Source organism: Heteronotia binoei, chromosome 21 (genome assembly GCF_032191835.1).
Source record: "Heteronotia binoei isolate CCM8104 ecotype False Entrance Well chromosome 21, APGP_CSIRO_Hbin_v1, whole genome shotgun sequence".
NCBI lineage: Eukaryota > Metazoa > Chordata > Lepidosauria > Squamata > Gekkonidae > Heteronotia > Heteronotia binoei.
The window spans coordinates 375,965-393,798 of NC_083243.1; the positions used below are offsets into that span (position 1 = coordinate 375,965).

The 17,834-nt window shown below is 51.1% G+C and overlaps 1 protein-coding gene across 2 annotated transcripts in view; it reads left to right on the forward strand.

Annotated features, from left to right (window-relative positions):
- The first annotated feature begins 343 nt into the window (after positions 1–343).
- Positions 344–17,834, forward strand: part of LRFN5 (leucine rich repeat and fibronectin type III domain containing 5) — a 117,950-nt gene continuing 100,459 nt past the window's right edge. For both annotated transcript variants that reach the window (XM_060262319.1, XM_060262318.1), the window contains exon 1: positions 344–356. The gene's annotated coding sequence lies outside the window, so the exon portion shown is untranslated. The remainder of the gene's footprint in view (positions 357–17,834) is intronic.

The following is a 17,834-nucleotide window of genomic DNA, read 5'->3' on the forward strand; positions in this document are numbered from 1 at the left end:
GCAGGGAGCGCCGGCGCGGCGCCGCGGGGAAGCTGCTGCTGCTGCTGAAGCGGCGGCCGCGGAGAAGGAGGAGGCGGCGGCGGGGCGGCTGCGGCGTGTGAGCGGCCCGCGTGTGCCCGCCGGGCGGCCGGGGATGTGAGCCGAGGGCGGCCCGCCAAGGTCACCGCCGGGCGCTGCTGCTCTTTCGCCCCATGGGCCGAGCGTGGCGGCTCCTCCAGCGCCCCCAGCCGCCGCGCCCCCCCCCGGCCCCCGCCCGGCGCCTCTAGGATGCGGCCGCTCCTGAGCACGGCCCCGCACCGCCACCGCCACCGCCCGCCAGCCCCGGCCCCGCAGCGCCATTCCCCGGGAGGCACCAGGTAAGCCCCGCCCGCCGCGGGACCGAGGGACCGAGGGAGGGACGGGGGGGGGGAAGCTCGCGCGGCCGCCGGCTCGGAAAACGCCCCTCTCCCCCCCCCCCCCGCTTTCCCCGGGGCTCCTCCGGCGTCCTCGCCCGCCCGCCCTCCCTCCCGGTTGCTGCGGCGGCGGCGGCGTCTCGGGCGGCAGGTTGGGGGAGCTGCAGGGCCAGGTTTGGAGCAGGCAGGCGGCGGCGGCGGCGGGGGGGAGAGGAGAGGAGAGCCGCTGCCGCTTCTCCGGGGGCGGGGGGGCAGGGCTGGCAGTGGGAAGCTCCCCCCCCCCGTCTGGCCGCAGCTCTTTTGGCGCAGCAGGAGCGGGGGGGGGGCGGGGGGGGCTGCTCCCCCAGGGCAGAGGCGCCCGCGCTTCCTTTCCATGGATGCCGCCCCCCCCTTGTGTCTCTCCGCTGACTGGCCCACAGGCCCTGGGGGGTGGGGGGGGAGGGAGGCGGCCTGCAGGTGCCCGGAGCCCTGCCGGGGGCGGGGGGGGGCTGCATTCTGAGCCACTCGCCTCCCGGAAACGGCGGCCTCTCTCGCCCCCCCCCCCCGCCTCCGCCGCCCAGGGGAGAGGGAAGGCAGGACAGGTGGGGGGGGGCGGGCCTGGTCTAGGCCTTTGGCCTCCAGGGCCTCTGCTGGTCCCCCCTCCCGGCCTGCCCCACTTCTTCTGGGGCTTCTTTGCTGGGTGTGGGGGGGGCCCTTCAGGTTGGCTGGCCTGTCTGCCTGCGGGGGGGGGGGGAGGAAGTCCTGGTCACATCTGCCTGCAGGGATTGGGGCTGGGGGGCAGGCTCCTCTTCCTGGATCAGTGGGGGGTTCAGGAGAGGAGGGGCTGCAGAGCTCCTTATTTGGGCCAGGGGGGGCCCTGCTTGGGTTCACCCCCCCCCTCCAAGAGGTGCGCATGCAGTGCTGACCGTGGTGGCTGGGGGTCTGATTCCGTGGGTCAGGTGTGTTCAGGTGCTGGCAGGGAGTGTGGGGTTGCCTCCTCCCTGGCCCCAGGACTGTTAGGTTGCCTTGCTCACGACATCCACGGGGTGGGGTGGGGTGGGGGAGTCTGAGCTCTTCTGGAACAGAGAGGTTTTGTGGGCCTTGCAACTCTTTCTGGGGGATCAGCACATCTTCTGCTCAAAGGCTGGATAAGAGGCCGGAATGGGAGCCTTTCAGGGATCCTCTCTCTCTCTCTCTCTCTCTCTCTCTCTCTCTCTCTCTCTCGGAGCAATTGTGGAGGCCTGGCTTTAGCCAGGCGAAGGTGCCACCATCTGCCGAAGGAGTGCTGGGGGGGGAGGGGGGGTTGCAGGCTTGCCCTGTCACTCAGGCGGAACTGAGCGTGTGTTTGGCCAAATCCCTCAAGCCAGGAGAGGAGCCTCAGCCCAGGGAGTGTGGGAAACCTGCCTTTAGAAGCAGAGGCGGTGTGGAACCTGGTGGCCTCATGGGGAGGAAAGGACTCCCTGCTGCTGGTGTGGGGAAGGCATCGCCTGGCGGGGCTGGGTCTCTGGCCTGCCTTTCAGCCCTCTCCCCCAGGAAGAAGAGGGAGCTGGGAGGCCTCAGAAGGAGAGCTGGCTGGCTGGCTGGCTGGGAGGGAGGAAGGAAGGGAGCTCCCCCTCTCCTCTCCTCTCCAGTGCCCTTGAGCCCAAAATAGATGCTGCTGCTGCTTCAGAAGAGAGAGAAGAAGAAGAAGAAGGAGCTTTTGAGGGCCGCTGGCTGGCTGGCTGGCTGGGTGTCTGCAGGGGGAAGAGGAGACGGGCAGGTAGCAGGGAAGGGGGCTGGGGAGGGGGAGGAGCAGAGCTGAGCCTCCTCCCCTCAAAAACAACCCCAATTTGAGTCGCACCTGAGTGTGGCCGGCAGGAAGAGCATCGGAGGCCGGATTCTGGCCCCTGTTAGAAGCAGCTGGGGGGGGGGGCTGATCTGCCTTCCCTTGCTCCTTTGCTGATGGAGCCCCCCCTCCCCCAGGTGGTGGCCTGGAGGGGTCAGGTGCTCCTTCCCGGTTGGGGTCTGGGCTTCCTCCTCAGGGTGTGTGTGTGGGGTGTGTGTGTGTGTGTTCCAGTGCATTAAAGCTCCTGGGAGGTGGGTCAGGAGGAGATATCTGTGGTGCCCCCTTTTCTGCCCCGGAACTTTGGCTGCTTAAAAGAGGACTTCCGTAGCACCAGAGAGCAGGCGGCATTTATTCCAGCAGGATTCTTCCTGAGAGAGGGCTGACTGTTTCAGCCACATGGAAGTGTCGATCCTTTCGCAACAGAAAAGGGGTCGGCGGAGGGATGTCAAACCAGCCTCTCTTAGCAGGAGGCCATTGGCAAAAGGCAGCTGCTTCTGCTGGGGCAGACTGGGTTAGTCTTGAAGGCCCTCCTGGGGGAGGGGAGTTCTGCTTTTTCTGCTGGTGCCAAGCAACCCAATGCCCATCTGGAAGGCCCCTCCTAGGGCCTTCTGCCTGCCAGCTGCAGGACGGGTGTCTTGAGGGGCTCTTCACCCCCCCCCCCCAACACACCTGATGGCCACTTGTTGGAGGCTGCCCCAGGTGTCTGGAAGTGCGGCCCTTCTGGCCATTCCAGCTCCACATCAGGGCTGGTGGGGCCCCCAAAGCTTTCCTGGCCCCTCCTCCCATTTCTGCCGAGTGAGTTCTCCACTCCATGGACTTGCGGAGGCCGACCCACTGGCCTTGCTGCTGCTGCTGCTGGGGAGGCTGTCTGTTTTTGGGAGGGGGGGTCAGGGCGTGTACTCTTGCTCTTGGCTCCTGTGTGCAGATGTTGTGTGGCCAGGGGAGACTTCTGCTGGCCCCCAAGACCATTTGCCCGTTCAAAGCTCACATTGGCAGCCAACAGGCCTGCCATTCATTCATTCATTCATTCATTCATTCATTCATTCATTCATTCATTCATTCATTCATGACGCCCTTCCAGGAGGCTCAGGGCGGGTTTCAACAAAATGAAAACAATTTAAATGGATTAAAAATGCACATAAAACGGTTTCAGTTCATGATATAAACAGCATAATCCCTGTTTAAAACTGCCTCCACAGTCCCAGTCAAAGAGCTGCAGAGCCGGATCAGATCCTTTTCTTGCCTGGGAATGTGGCTCTCTCTCCCCCCCCCCCCCCCGAGGGCAGAGTCCAGAGACACCTTTAAGGCCCACAAAGGCCTGACGTGCAGGTGCCCACAAGAGCTGGAGTGAAACCGCATTGGGTCTTCAGGGTGCCTGGCTGGACTCAGACTTTGGGCTGCTGCTTCACACCAACGCGGTGACGCACATGAATCTCTCTGGGATGTTCTTTTCAAGTCAGGCTTATCATGATCCGAGATCCAAGTTCGAAATCAGAGACAACAGAAGCATTCACAAGAGGTTCTTTCTGTGCCTTGTTCCTGTGAAGACTTCCGGGTGCACAAAGCTGCGCTGCGGATGCTGATGACAACCATCCTTGGATTGGGACCATTTTTTAAAACGTGCATGCACATGTGTGAGCGCATGTATAAGTGTGTGTGTGCACCTGGAAGTCCTGGTGACCCCTACTGCTGGCCTGGAGGATATTCTGTGAGTGGCTGAGTAAAGCCTGCCCCTGCCTCCCAGCTCTGGTATTCCAAGGAGGTCTCTCCTCAAGTCCTTGCCAGAGCTGGGCCTGCTGAGCTTCCAAGGTCTGATGAGATCATGGGGTTTGCAGCTGGGCTATCCAGGTTGGGACTTTCCTCGGATTGGTTGAAGGGGCCAAATGGGCCAGCTGAGACTGGTTGTGTGATCTGGCTCCTCTTCCGGTTTGGTGCCAGTGTGGTGTAGTGGTGAAGTGCTCAGACTCTTACCTGGGAGCACCGGGTTTGATTCCCCACTCCTCCACTTGCAGCTGCTGGAATGGCCTCGGGTCAGCCAGAGCTCTCTTATCTGGGAGAACCGGGTTTGATCACCCACTCCTCCACTTGCAGCTGCTGGAATGGCCTTGGGTCAGCCAGAGCTCTTGTAGGAGTTGTCCTTGAAAGGGCAGCTTCTGGGAGAACCCTCTCAGCCCCACAGAGTTTCTGTTGAGGGGGAGGAAGGGAAAGGAGATTGTAGGCCGCTCTGAGTGGGAGGGATTATAAATCCAATGTTGTCTTCTTCTTCTTTTTCTTCTTCCTGGTGGTGCGTTCTGGTGGCTCCATGCCAGGCCTTCAGCTTCCAGAGCCCATCAGCTGGGTTGGGGAAGAGAGGCTCAGTCTCTGCTCCAGGAGTGGTCTCTTCTGGCCTCCACTGCCAGGGTAGGGGCTTCTCATAGCAAAGTGGGGGGCTTTTGTCCACCATCACCACCAAAGCAGGTCACCCAGAAATGGGAGTGGGCTTGAAGCCCCCATGGGTCTGGGGAGCATCTCAAACATTCGGAGAAATATTCCTTTGTAAGGGGATGGAAAGAAGAAGGCCTAATTGGGCCTGACCCCGTGGGGGGGGGGGCTGTGGGTGCTCCAGTAGGCAAGGGCAGCTGTGACTGGTGGGGAGGCAGAGGGCTCCCCGAGACCTGGGTGTGTGTGTCCCACCTGGTGAAGGAGCTCTGCTTGAGGTCTGGGAGGAAGGGAGGAGTGTTAGGTGAGGGGGTTGGATTCTCTCCCAGATACACATTTTGATTCCAGTTCAGGAAGGCAAATAAGCATCACATTTGTCCTCTTTTGGCTCCTTAGAAAGATGTCTGTTTGGGTGCCTCCTGCCCTTCTCCTCCTGAGAGTCTCCCTGGTGCAAGTGGGGTGCTGGAGAGAGCCCCCCCGTCTCTGTGCAGCCCCCCCTGCACCTTCCAAGGCTCCAGAATACTCCTCCAGGAGGGGTGTCAAGGAGGGGGGAGGGCAGGTGGACTGTTCTGAGAAGGAAGGTGGCAGGATTCTCTTCCCGGGGAGGGACTCCGGCTCAGTGGAAGAGCCTCTGCTTAGCTCACAGAAGGCTTCCGGTCCAACAGTCGCTGCCTGGCGTCTCCACTTAAAAGGGTGACGTGGGATAAGAGTGCTGTGGAATATCTCTGCCTGGGATGTCCCCATCCCTTTGAAAAGCATCCTAGGGCTGGGGAAGCTACAGAAATGAGCCTGCTGCTTTCTATCTGCTGGAAGTCCAGCTCAGCTAAAAATGAAAGGTCACAGAAATCCCTGACTTGACTTGCTGACAGCTTCATCTCCCGGAAGGTGGAGAGGGAAAGAAGGGAATCCTGGGCTTGATTCTCACCAGCAGGGAGGGACTGGTTGATGAGGTGGAAGGAGGGGGCATCCTGGGCGGGGGGGGGGGGGGCAGTTGATTTTGGAATTTTCAGTCTGGAGGAAGGGAAAAGCTGTATGCAGTTGGACGTATAGGTTGGACTTCAGGAGAGCTAATTTTGACAAACAACGAAGTTTATGATGGATAGAATCTGTGGTCAGAAATACTTAAGGAGAAGGGGATTCAGGAGGGGTGGGAGTTTCTTAAAAGCAAAATATTGAAGGCCCTATCACAAACCATTCCTAAGAGGAGGAAAACTAAAGAAGCCAAGGTGGCCCCATAAACAGCTCTCTAAAGACTTGAGAAATACATAAGGAATTGGAAGGAGGGCCTTAAAGCAAGGGTGAATATAGACAGATCACCAGGGCTTGTAGAGAAAGAGTTAGGAAAGCTAAAGCTCAGTATGAGCTTAGGCTGGCCAAAGATGCTAAAAACAACAAAAAAGGGTTCAGAGAAAGAAAAAGAGCAAGGACACGGTAGGCCCATTGCGAGGGCAGGAAAATGAAATTGTAACAGGTAATGAAGAGAGGGCGGAACTGCTCAGTTCCAACTTTTCCTCAGTCTTCTCTTCTGAGGAAAACAGTGCTCAACTTGGCATAAACAACATGTAATGAGGGTATGAAGTTCCAACCTAGGATCAGCATTGGGGTAGTACATAAACACCTAGGTTTTTTAAAAATGAAACTAAGTCCTCAGGGCCAGATGAACTGCGCCCAGAGTACTAAAAGAGCTTGCAGATGTAATTTCTGAGCCTCTGGCTATTATTTTTGGGAATTTTTGGAGAACAGGTGAGGTGCCGGAAGACTGGAGGTGGGCAAATGTTGTTCCCATCTTCAGGAAGGGGAAAAAGGAGGGTCCGGGTAACTACTGACCTGTCAGATGTTATGTCTATACCTGGAAAAGTTTTTGAATATATCATCGAACTGCCAGTCTGTGAGCATTTATAAAGGATGGCTGTGATTGCTAAGAACCAGCATGGGTTTCTCAAGGATAAGTCATGTCAGACTAACCTTATCTCTCTTTTTGGGGAAAGTTACTGCCTTGTTGGATCAGGGGAATGCTGTAGACATAGTTTATCTTGATTTCAGTAAGGCTTTTGAGAAGATTTGACATACAGTTCTTGTTGACAAGTTGTAGACAAAGTTGTTGACATGTTGTAGACAAAGACATGCTATTCTTGTTGACAGGTTGTAGAAGAAGAAGACTGAAGGTTTATACCCCCCCCTTCTCTCTGAATCAGAGTCTCAGAGCAGCTTACAATCTACTTTATCTTCTCTCGCAACAGAAACCCTGTGACATGGGTGAGGCTGAGAGAGCTCTCCCAGAAGCTGCCCTTTCAAGGACAGCTCTGCAAGAGCTATGGTTGACCCAAGGCCATTCCAGCAGCTGCAAGTGGAGGAGTGGAGAATCAAACCCACCCTTTAAGATCTCCCCGATAAGAGTCTTCACACTTAACCACTACAACAGACTGGCTCTCAGCTATTCTTGTTGACAACTATTCCTGCTGAGAAATGCTGTAGGCATCGTTTATTCTGATTTCAGTAAGGCTTTTGATAAAATTTAACATACTTTTCTTGTTGACAAGTTGGTAAAATGTGGTTTGGATCCTGTTACCGTTAGATGGATCTGTAACTGGTCGACAGATCACACCCAAAGAGTGCTTGTGAATGATTCCTCATCCTCTTGGAGAGGAGTGACAAGTGGAGTGCCTCGAGGATCTGTCCTGTGGCCTGTTTTGTTCAATATTTTTATCAATGATTTGGATGAAGGAATAGAGAGAATGCTTATTAAATTTGCAGATGATTCTAAATTAGGAGGGGTTGCAAATACAGTAGAGTAGAAGACAGAGTCAGGATACAGAATGATCTCGACAGGCTGGGAAACTGGGCTAAAAACAATAAAATGAATTTTAACAGGGCTAAATGTAAACTTCTGCATTTAGGTAGGTAAAATCCAATGCATCTAGTCTAGAATGGAGACTTGTCTTGACAGTAGTATGTGTGAAAAGGATCTTGGGGTCTTAGTGGACTGTACACTGAACATGAGTCAGCAGCGTGATGTGGTAGCTAAAAAGGCCAATGTGATTTTGGGCTATATGAACAGAATTATAGTGTCCAGGTCAAGCACTGTGGTCTGGTAAGACCTCACCTGGAATATTGTGTTCAGTTTTGGGGACCACCTTTTTAAAAAAAAATTTTTTTTTACTGATTTCTTAGAAAAAGTAAGGCAGGTAGAGGAGGTATGGGGGTAGGAAATGACACAGTTGTTCTTAAATAAGAATGAAAAAGAAACAATATTCCAGATTAACATTAACTCCAAATACATATCATAGTGTTCGGTATAGACCTTCTTCAAATGAATCTGATAAACCCAATTCTCCATAAAGTACTACCATATTGACTCTATTAATTTTTCCACCTTGTTTGTTTTATTATCTTGCAATTTTCAAGCCATAAATAAAAAGGTTGCCATGTTTCATGTATGTTGCATTTGCTTTCTTCCTTCAAAAGATCTGTTAAGATGTCCATTTTGGCTGTTTTGAAATTTTTTGAAATCAGATTTAGTTGGTAGTTCTGCCTTCTTCCAATATTTTGCAAATTGGATTCTTACTGCTGTTATCATATGAATACATATATGCACCACCATTTTAAAAGGATATAGACAAACTGGAACGGGTCTAGAGGAGGACAAGGATGATGTTTTGCAAATTGCAAACTATACAAATTGCAAAGTTCTCCAAGAGAAGGGATACAGTGATCATGGGAGAGTTCAATTACTCGGACATCTGTTGAAAGTCCAACTCTGCTAAAAATGAAAAGTCAAATAGATTCCTGACTTGTCTTGCTGACAGCTTCCTTTTCCAGAAAGTGAAGAAGGAAACAAGGGGATCTGTTATCTTGGATTTGATTCTCACCAACAAGGAAGAATTGATTGAAGAAGTGGAAATAGTGGGCACCCTGGGCTGTAGTGACCATGTGATTTTGGAATTTACAGTCTTAGGGAAGGGAAAAGCTATACGTAGTCAGACATAGGTTGGACTTCAGAAAGGCAAACTTTGATAAACTTAGAACTATGCTGGGTAAAATCCCATGGTCAGAAATACTTAGGAAGGGGTTCATAAGGGGTGGAAATTTCTTAAAAGCGAAATACTGAAAGTGCAATCACAGACAATTCCTATGAGAAGAAAAAATGGAAAAAGCCTAGAGAAGCCGAATTGGCTCCATAAACAGCTCTCTAAAGACTTGAGAAATAAAAAAGACTCCTTTAGGAATTGGAAGGAGGCCTTATAACCAAGGATGAATATAAACAAATCACCAGTGCTTGTAGAGAAAAAGTTAGGAAAGCTAAAGCTCAGTATGAGCTTAGGCTGGCCAAAGATGCTAAAAACAACAAAAAAGGGTTCTTTTCTTATGTTCAGAGTAAGAAAAAGAGCAAGGACGTGGTAGGCCCATTGTGAGGGCAAGAAAGTAAAATTGTAACAGGTAATGAAGATAGGGCGGAACTGCTCAATTCCTACATTTCCTCAGTCTTCTCTTCTGAGGGGAACGGTGCTCAACATGGCAAAAACAGAACATATAAGGAGGGTATGAAGTTCCAACCTAGGATCAGCATATGGGTAGTAGATAAATATCTTGTTTCTTTAAATGAAACTAAGTCCTCAGGGCCAAATGAATTGCATCCAAGGGTTCTAAAAGAGCTTGCGGATGTAATTTCTGAGCCTCTGGCTATTATTTTTGAGAATTTTTGGAGAACAGGAGAGGTGCCGGAAGATTGGAGACGGGCAAATGTTGTCCCCATCTTCAAGAAGGGGAAAAAAGATTATCCAGGTAACTACCGACCCATCAGCTTGATGTCTGTACCCAGAAAAGTTTTAGAACAAATCATCAAACAGTCAGTCCTGGAACATTTAGAAAGAATGGATGTGATTACTAAGAGCCAGCATGGTTTTCTCAAGAATAAATCATGTCAGACTAACCTGATCTCTTTTTTTTGAGAAAGTGACTACCTTGCTGGATCAGGGGAATGCTGTAGACTTCGTTTATCTTGATTTCAGTAAGGCTTTTGATAAGGTTCCACATACTATCCTTGTTGACAAGTTGGTAAAATGTGGTTTGGATCCTGTTACCATTAGGTGGATCTGTAACTGGTTACGGGATCGCACCCAAAAGAGTGCTTGTGAATGGTTCCTCATCCTCTTGGAGAGGAGTGACAAGTGGAGTGCCTCAAGGATCTGGGAACCGAACCTGGGACTTCCTGCCTAAAGAGCAGGTGCTTTTCTGCTGGGCCATGACCCTCCTCAAATAGGGTGATTAGACCACCGGTGGAGGCAGGGTCCCGTTGCCACGATGCCCCACTGCCATTCCGTCCATCTGCTGGCTGGTGAGGGAGGGACACAGAAAAAGAGGAGGCCTAGTCAGTGTTGTCTGTGATTTTGGGATGGCGCTCTGGCATTTGGGCAAATACTGTGTGCTAGAAGCCAAATTTTCCAGAGTTTTTTCCTGATGTCACTGCATGATGATATCTCTTCTTGGAAACATCAGAAGAAATATAGACCTTTCACTGTGATGTTTGCTAGGCCTGCCTCCTGCTCACAGGAAGTCCTGCCCCCATCCGGGAGAGACCTAGCAACCCTATGCTCTAGTGCTTGATGGGGTGGAGCATGTTCTGCAGGAGAGGAGGTCCTACAACTGATTGACGAATTAAAAACTAATAAATCACCAGATCTGGATGGCATATATCCAAGGGTTCTGAAAGAACTCAAAGTTGAACTTGTGGATCTCCTGACAAAAATACATAATCTTTCATTGAAATCTGCCTCCGTTCCTGAGAACTGGAAGGTAGCAAATGTCACCGCCATCTTTAAAAAGGGTTCCAGAGGAGATCCAGGTAACTACAGGCCAGTCAGTCTGACTTCAATACCGGGAAAGTTGGTAGAAACCATTATCAAGGACAGAATGAGTAGGCACATTGATGAACACGAGTTATTGAGGAAGACTCAGCATGGGTTCTGTAAGGGAAGATCTTGCCTCACTAACCTGTTACATTTCTTTGAGGGGGTGAACAAACATGTGGACAAAGGAGACCCGATAGATGTTGTTTACCTTGACTTCCAGAAAGCTTTTGATAAAGTTCCTCATCAAAGGCTCCTTAGAAAGCTTGAGAGTCATGGAGTAAAAGGACAGGTCCTCTTGCGGATCAAAAACTGGCTGAGTAATAGGAAGCAGAGAGTGAGTATAAATGGGCAGTCTTCGCAGTGGAGGACGGTAAGCAGTGGGGTGCCGCAGGGCTCGGTACTGGGTCCCATGCTCTTTAACTTGTTCATAAATGATTTAGAGTTGGGAGTGAGCAGTAAAGTGGCCAAGTTTGCGGATGACACTAAATTGTTCAGGGTGGTGAGAACCAGAGAGGATTGTGAGGAACTCCAAAGGGATCTGTTGAGGCTGGGTGAGTGGGCGTCAACGTGGCAGATGCGGTTCAATGTGGCCAAGTGCAAAGTAATGCACATTGGGGCCAAGAATCCCAGCTACAAATACAAGTTGATGGGGTGTGAACTGGCAGAGACTGACCAAGAGAGAGATCTTGGGGTCGTGGTAGATAACTCACTGAAAATGTCAAGACAGTGTGCATCTGCAATAAAAAAGGCCAACGCCATGCTGGGAATTATTAGGAGGGGGATTGAAAACAGATCAGCCAGTGTCATAGTGCCCCTGTATAAATCGATGGAGCGGTCTCATTTGGAGTACTGTGTGCAGTTCTGGTCGCCGCACCTCAAAAAGGATATTATAGCATTGGAGAAAGTCCAGAGAAGGGCAACTAGAATGATTAAAGGGCTGGAGCACTTTCCCTATGAAGAAAGGTTGAAACGCTTGGGACTCTTTAGCTTGGAGAAACGTCGACTGCGGGGTGACATGATAGAGGTTTACAAGATAATGCATGGGATGGAGAAAGTAGAGAAAGAAGTACTTTTCTCCCTTTCTCACAATAGAAGAACTCGTGGGCATTCGATGAAATTGCTGAGCAGAAAGGTTAAAACGGATAAAAGGAACTACTTCTTCACCCAAAGGGTGATTAACATGTGGAATTCACTGCCACAGGAGGTGGTGGCGGCCACAAGTATAGCCACCTTCAAGAGGGGTTTAGGTAAAAATATGGAGCACAGGTCCATCAGTGGCTATTAGCCACAGTGTATGTGTGTATATAAAATTTTTTGCCACTGTGTGACACAGAGTGTTGGACTTGATGGGCCGTTGGCCTGATCCAACATGGCTTCTCTTATGTTCTTATGTGACACAGAGTGTTGGACTGGAGGGGCCATTGGCCTGATCCAACAGGGCTTCTCTCATGTTCTTCTGTGACTCAGAGTGTTGGACTGGATGGGCCATTGGCCTGATCCAACAGGGCTTCTCTTATGTTCTTATGTGACACAGAGTGTTGGACTGGATGGGCCATTGGCCTGATCCAACATGGCTTCTCTTATGTTCTTATGTGACACAGAGTGTTGGACTGGAGGGGCCACTGGCCTGATCCAACAGGGCTTCTCTTATGTTCTTATGTGACACAGAGTGTTGGACTGGATGGGCCATTGGCCTGATCCAACATGGCTTCTCTTATGTTCTTATGTGACACAGAGTGTTGGACTGGAGGGGCCATATGGCCTGATCCACCATGGCTTCTCTTCTGTTCTTATGTGACACAGAGTGTTGGACTGGAGGGGCCATTGGCCTGATCCAACACGGCTTCTCTTATGTTCTTATGTGACACAGAGTGTTGGACTGGAGGGGCCACTGGCCTGATCCAACAGGGCTTCTCTTATGTTCTTATGTGACACAGAGTGTTGGACTGGAGGGGCCACTGGCCTGATCCAACAGGGCTTCTCTTATGTTCTTATGTGACACAGAGTGTGGGACTGTATGGGCCATTGGCCTGATCCAACATGGCTTCTCTTATGTTCTTATGTGACACGGAGTGTTGGACTGGATGGGCCATTGGCCTGATCCAACAGGGCTTCTCTTATGTTCTTATGTGACACAGAGTGTGGGACTGGATGGGCCATTGGCCTGATCCAACATGGCTTCTCTTATGTTCTTATGTGACACGGAGTGTTGGACTGGATGGGCCATTGGCCTGATCCAACATGGCTTCTCTTATGTTCTTATGTGACACGGAGTGTTGGACTGGATGGGCCACTGGCCTGATCCAACATGGCTTCTCTTATGTTCTTATGTGACACGGAGTGTTGGACTGGATGGGCCACTGGCCTGATCCAACATGGCTTCTCTTATGTTCTTATGTGACACGGAGTGTTGGACTGGAGGGGCCACTGGCCTGATCCAACATGGCTTCTCTTATGTTCTTATGTGACACAGAGTGTTGGACTGGATGGGCCACTGGCCTGATCCAACATGGCTTCTCTTATGTTCTTATGTGACACGGAGTGTTGGACTGGATGGGCCACTGGCCTGATCCAGCATGGCTTCTCTTATGTTCTTATGTGACACGGAGTGTTGGACTGGATGGGCCACTGGCCTGATCCAACATGGCTTCTCTTATGTTCTTATGTGACACGGAGTGTTGGACTGGAGGGGCCACTGGCCTGATCCAACATGGCTTCTCTTATGTTCTTATGTGACACAGAGTGTTGGACTGGATGGGCCACTGGCCTGATCCAACATGGCTTCTCTTATGTTCTTATGTGACACGGAGTGTTGGACTGGATGGGCCACTGGCCTGATCCAGCATGGCTTCTCTTATGTTCTTATGTGACACGGAGTGTTGGACTGGATGGGCCACTGGCCTGATCCAACATGGCTTCTCTTATGTTCTTATGTGACACGGAGTGTTGGACTGGAGGGGCCACTGGCCTGATCCAACATGGCTTCTCTTATGTTCTTATGTGACACGGAGTGTTGGACTGGATGGGCCACTGGCCTGATCCAACATGGCTTCTCTTATGTTCTTATGTGACACGGAGTGTTGGACTGGATGGGCCACTGGCCTGATCCAACATGGCTTCTCTTATGTTCTTATGTGACACGGAGTGTTGGACTGGATGGGCCACTGGCCTGATCCAACATGGCTTCTCTTATGTTCTTATGTGACACAGAGTGTTGGACTGGATGGGCCATGGGCCTGATCCAACAGGGCTTCTCTTATGTTCTTATGTGACACAGAGTGTTGGACTGGATTGTCAAGTCGGCTGATTCAATAACGAGACCTTCTTCATAAAAAGTTTCTAGTTTATTGATATCATTGTTCTCAACTGCTAAGAGATTGAAAGACTGAAGATCATACAGTAAAGTGTAATCATATAAGGTATACTTCAAAGGGATTCTTTAGGGAGGGGGTACTATGCAGGGCACATTCACACATTGATGTTACAAATTTGTTCTCAGGCCTGTTGGCCTTGGGCGAAAACCTCCCCCCCCCCCCCCCCCGGTGCCCAGCCTGAGAAGGCACCATAATCTCTTTCACATATTCCCATTTCAAAGCAAAGCTACATGACAAAGGAAGGGAGGGGGTAAAGGAGAGGTTGAGCTAGCAGCATTGGTATACAGTGTGGCTTTTACCCAGAATGCTTCCCCCTGAACCAAAGATAGAATACAGACTTGACCAGAGTTGAAGCAGACTTGACATGGATGGGCCATTGGCCTGATTCAACAGGGCTTCTCTTATGTTCTTATGTGACACAGAGTGGTGGACTGGATGGGCCATTGGCCGGATCCAACATGGCTTCTCTTATGTTCTTATGTGACACAGAGTATTGGACTGGATGGGCCATTGGCCTGATCCAACAGGGCTTCTCTCATGTTCTTATGTGACACAGAGTGTTGGACTGGAGGGGCCATTGGCCTGATCCAACAGGGCTTCTCTTATGTTCTTATGTGACACAGAGTGTTGGACTGGATGGGCTACTGGCCTGATCCAACAGGGCTTCTCTTATGTTCTTATGTGACACAGAGTGTTGGACTGGAGGGGCCATTGGCCTGAACCAACAGGGCTTCTCTTATGTTCTTATGTGACACAGAGTGTTGGACTGGATGGGCTACTGGCCTGATCCAACAGGGCTTCTCTTATGTTCTTATGTGACACAGAGTGTTGCACTGGATGGGCTACTGGCCTGATCCAACAGGGCTTCCCTTATGTTCTTATGTGACACAGAGTGTTGGACTGGATGGGCCATTGGCCTGAACCAACAGGGCTTCTCTTATGTTCTTATGTGACACAGAGTGTTGGACTGGATGGGCTACTGGCCTGATCCAACAGGGCTTCTCTTATGTTCTTATGTGACACAGAGTGTTGGACTGGATGGGCTACTGGCCTGATCCAACGGGCTTCTCTTATGTTCTTATTTGACAAAGAGTGTTGGACTGGATGGGCCATTGGCCTGAACCAACAGGGCTTCTCTTATGTTCTTATGTGACACAGAGTGTTGGACTGGATGGGCCAATGGCCTGATCCAGCAGGGCTTCTCTTATATTCTTATGTGACACAGAGTGTTGGACTGGAGGGGCCACTGGCCTGATCCAACGGGGCTTCTCTTATGTTCTTATGTGACACAGAGTGTTGGACTGGAGGGGCCACTGGCCTGATCCAACATGGCTTCTCTTATGTTCTTGTGTGACACAGAGTGTTGGACTGGAGGGGCCACTGGCCTGATCCAACAGGGCTTCTCTTATATTCTTATGCGACACAGAGTGTTGGACTGGATGGGCTACTGGCCTGATCCAACAGGGCTTCTCTTTTGTTCTTATGTGACACAGAGTGTTGGACTGGATGGGCCATTGGCCTGAACCAACAGGGCTTCTCTTATGTTCTTATGTGACACAGAGTGTTGGACTGGATGGGCCATTGGCCTGAACCAACAGGGCTTCTCTTATGTTCTTATGTGACACAGAGTGTTGGACTAGAGGGGCCAATGGCCTGATCCAGCAGGGCTTCTCTTATGTTCTTATGTGACACAGAGTGTTGGACTGGATGGGCTACTGGCCTGATCCAACAGGGCTTCTCTTATGTTCTTATGTGACACAGAGTGTTGGACTGGATGGGCCATTGGCCTGATCCAACATGGCTTCTCTTATGTTCTTATGTGACCCAGAGTGTTGGACTGGAGGGGCCACAGGCCTGATCCAACATGGCTTCTCTTATGTTCTTGTGTGACACAGAGTATTGGACTGGAGGGGCCACTGGCCTGATCCAACATGGCTTCTCTGATGTTCTTATCTGACACAGAGTGTTGGACTGGATGGACCATTGGCCTGATCCAACATGGCTTCTCTTATGTTCTTATGTGACACAGAGTGTTGGACTGGAGGGGCCACTGGCCTGATCCAACATGGCTTCTCTTATGTTCTTATGTGACACAGAGTGTTGGACTGGATGGGCCACTGGCCTGATCCAACAGGGCTTCTCTTATGTTCTTATGTGACACAGAGTGTTGGACTGGATGGGCCGTTGGCCTGATCCAACAGGGCTTCTCTTCTGTTCTTATGTGACACAGAGTGTTGGACTGGAGGGGCCACTGGCCTGATCCAACATGGCTTCTCTTATGTTCTTATGTGACACAGAGTGTTGGACTGGATGGGCCACTGGCCTGATCCAACAGGGCTTCTCTTATGTTCTTATGTGACACAGAGTGTTGGACTGGAGGGGCCACTGGCCTGATCCAACATGGCTTCTCTTATGTTCTTATGTGACACAGAGTGTTGGACTGGAGGGGCCACTGGCCTGATCCAACATGGCTTCTCTTATGTTCTTATGTGACACAGAGTGTTGGACTGGATGGGCCGTTGGCCTGATCCAACATGGCTTCTCTTATGTTCTTATGTGACACAGAGTGTTGGACTGGAGGGGCCACTGGCCTGATCCAACATGGCTTCTCTTATGTTCTTATGTGACACAGAGTGTTGGACTGGATGGGCCACTGGCCTGATCCAACAGGGCTTCTCTTATGTTCTTATGTGACACAGAGTGTTGGACCGGATGGACCATTGGCCTGATCCAACATGGCTTCTCTTATGTTCTTATGTGACACAGAGTGTTGGACTGGAGGGGCCACTGGCCTGATCCAACATGGCTTCTCTTATGTTCTTATGTGACACAGAGTGTTGGACTGGATGGGCCACTGGCCTGATCCAACAGGGCTTCTCTTATGTTCTTATGTGACACAGAGTGTTGGACTGGATGGGCCGTTGGCCTGATCCAACAGGGCTTCTCTTCTGTTCTTATGTGACACAGAGTGTTGGACTGGATGGGCCATTGGCCTGAAGCAACATGGCTTCTCTTATGTTCTTACGTTCTTATGATGACAAGCCACACCTCCTGCTGTGAAGGAAGAGAAATTCCTCCCTCCCTTCCTCTCTCTCCTTCAACACCAGCACTTGGGGATTTCCTGTGGACCCATTTGATAGGAGATGTATGTAGGCAAAAGGGACTGTTGCAGTTCTAAGGACTTTTATTTTCATTCAGTGTTGCGATTGAGGATGGCTTTGTGAAGAACTAGAGAAATTCATGGAGGATCTCCTTCTTTGGAGGTTTTTATAGAGAGGCTCGATGGCCACCTGACAGCCATGCTGATCCTGTGAACTTGGGCAGATCATGGGAAGGAGGGCAAGAAGGGCTGCATCAGTGCTGAGTTTTCGTGGCCCCTTCTTACACGACCTGCTTTGGGTGAGGAGTCATGGCTGGTTCCTGGAGCTGAGGCCTACGTTCAGAGCCTGGGTTGAAGGGCAAACCTTCTCTGGTTGAAGTGTGAACCCTCATCTCCTTCCAGTTCTGTTGGAAATGATACCTGCTCTTCTGAGGTGTCAGTGGCAAGTCTAGCGGCCTTCCTCAAATGGTCCATCCATGGCCATCATCAGACAGTCAATATTGCGTTCTTGGTTCCTGCTGGAGGTTGTCCCGTTCTTGCCAGCCGCTGCTGTGACATTAACTTTGTATGAAGTTCCTTGCAAACTTCTCATGCAGAGATGCCAGCTGGCCTTCCTCCCACAACCCACCCTGCTGTTTCCCAAGCAAGGGGTTCCGTGCAGGGGTGGGATTGCGCCACCAAGGGGCTGTCGCTTGTTGGATTTCCCCTGTGGTCTCGGTGTGGCCTCCAGCTCCTGCGTGCTGCAGGTCTTTGCTCCTTCTTGGCCTAGAAATGTAGCCAACATGCAGTCCACATGACACAGACAGAGGGAGGGAGGTGCTTGGCGATGCAGAGAAGTACACACACGGCAGGTTGGTACGTCTGTGCATTTCCACGTTACTTCTGTGCAGGAGAGGG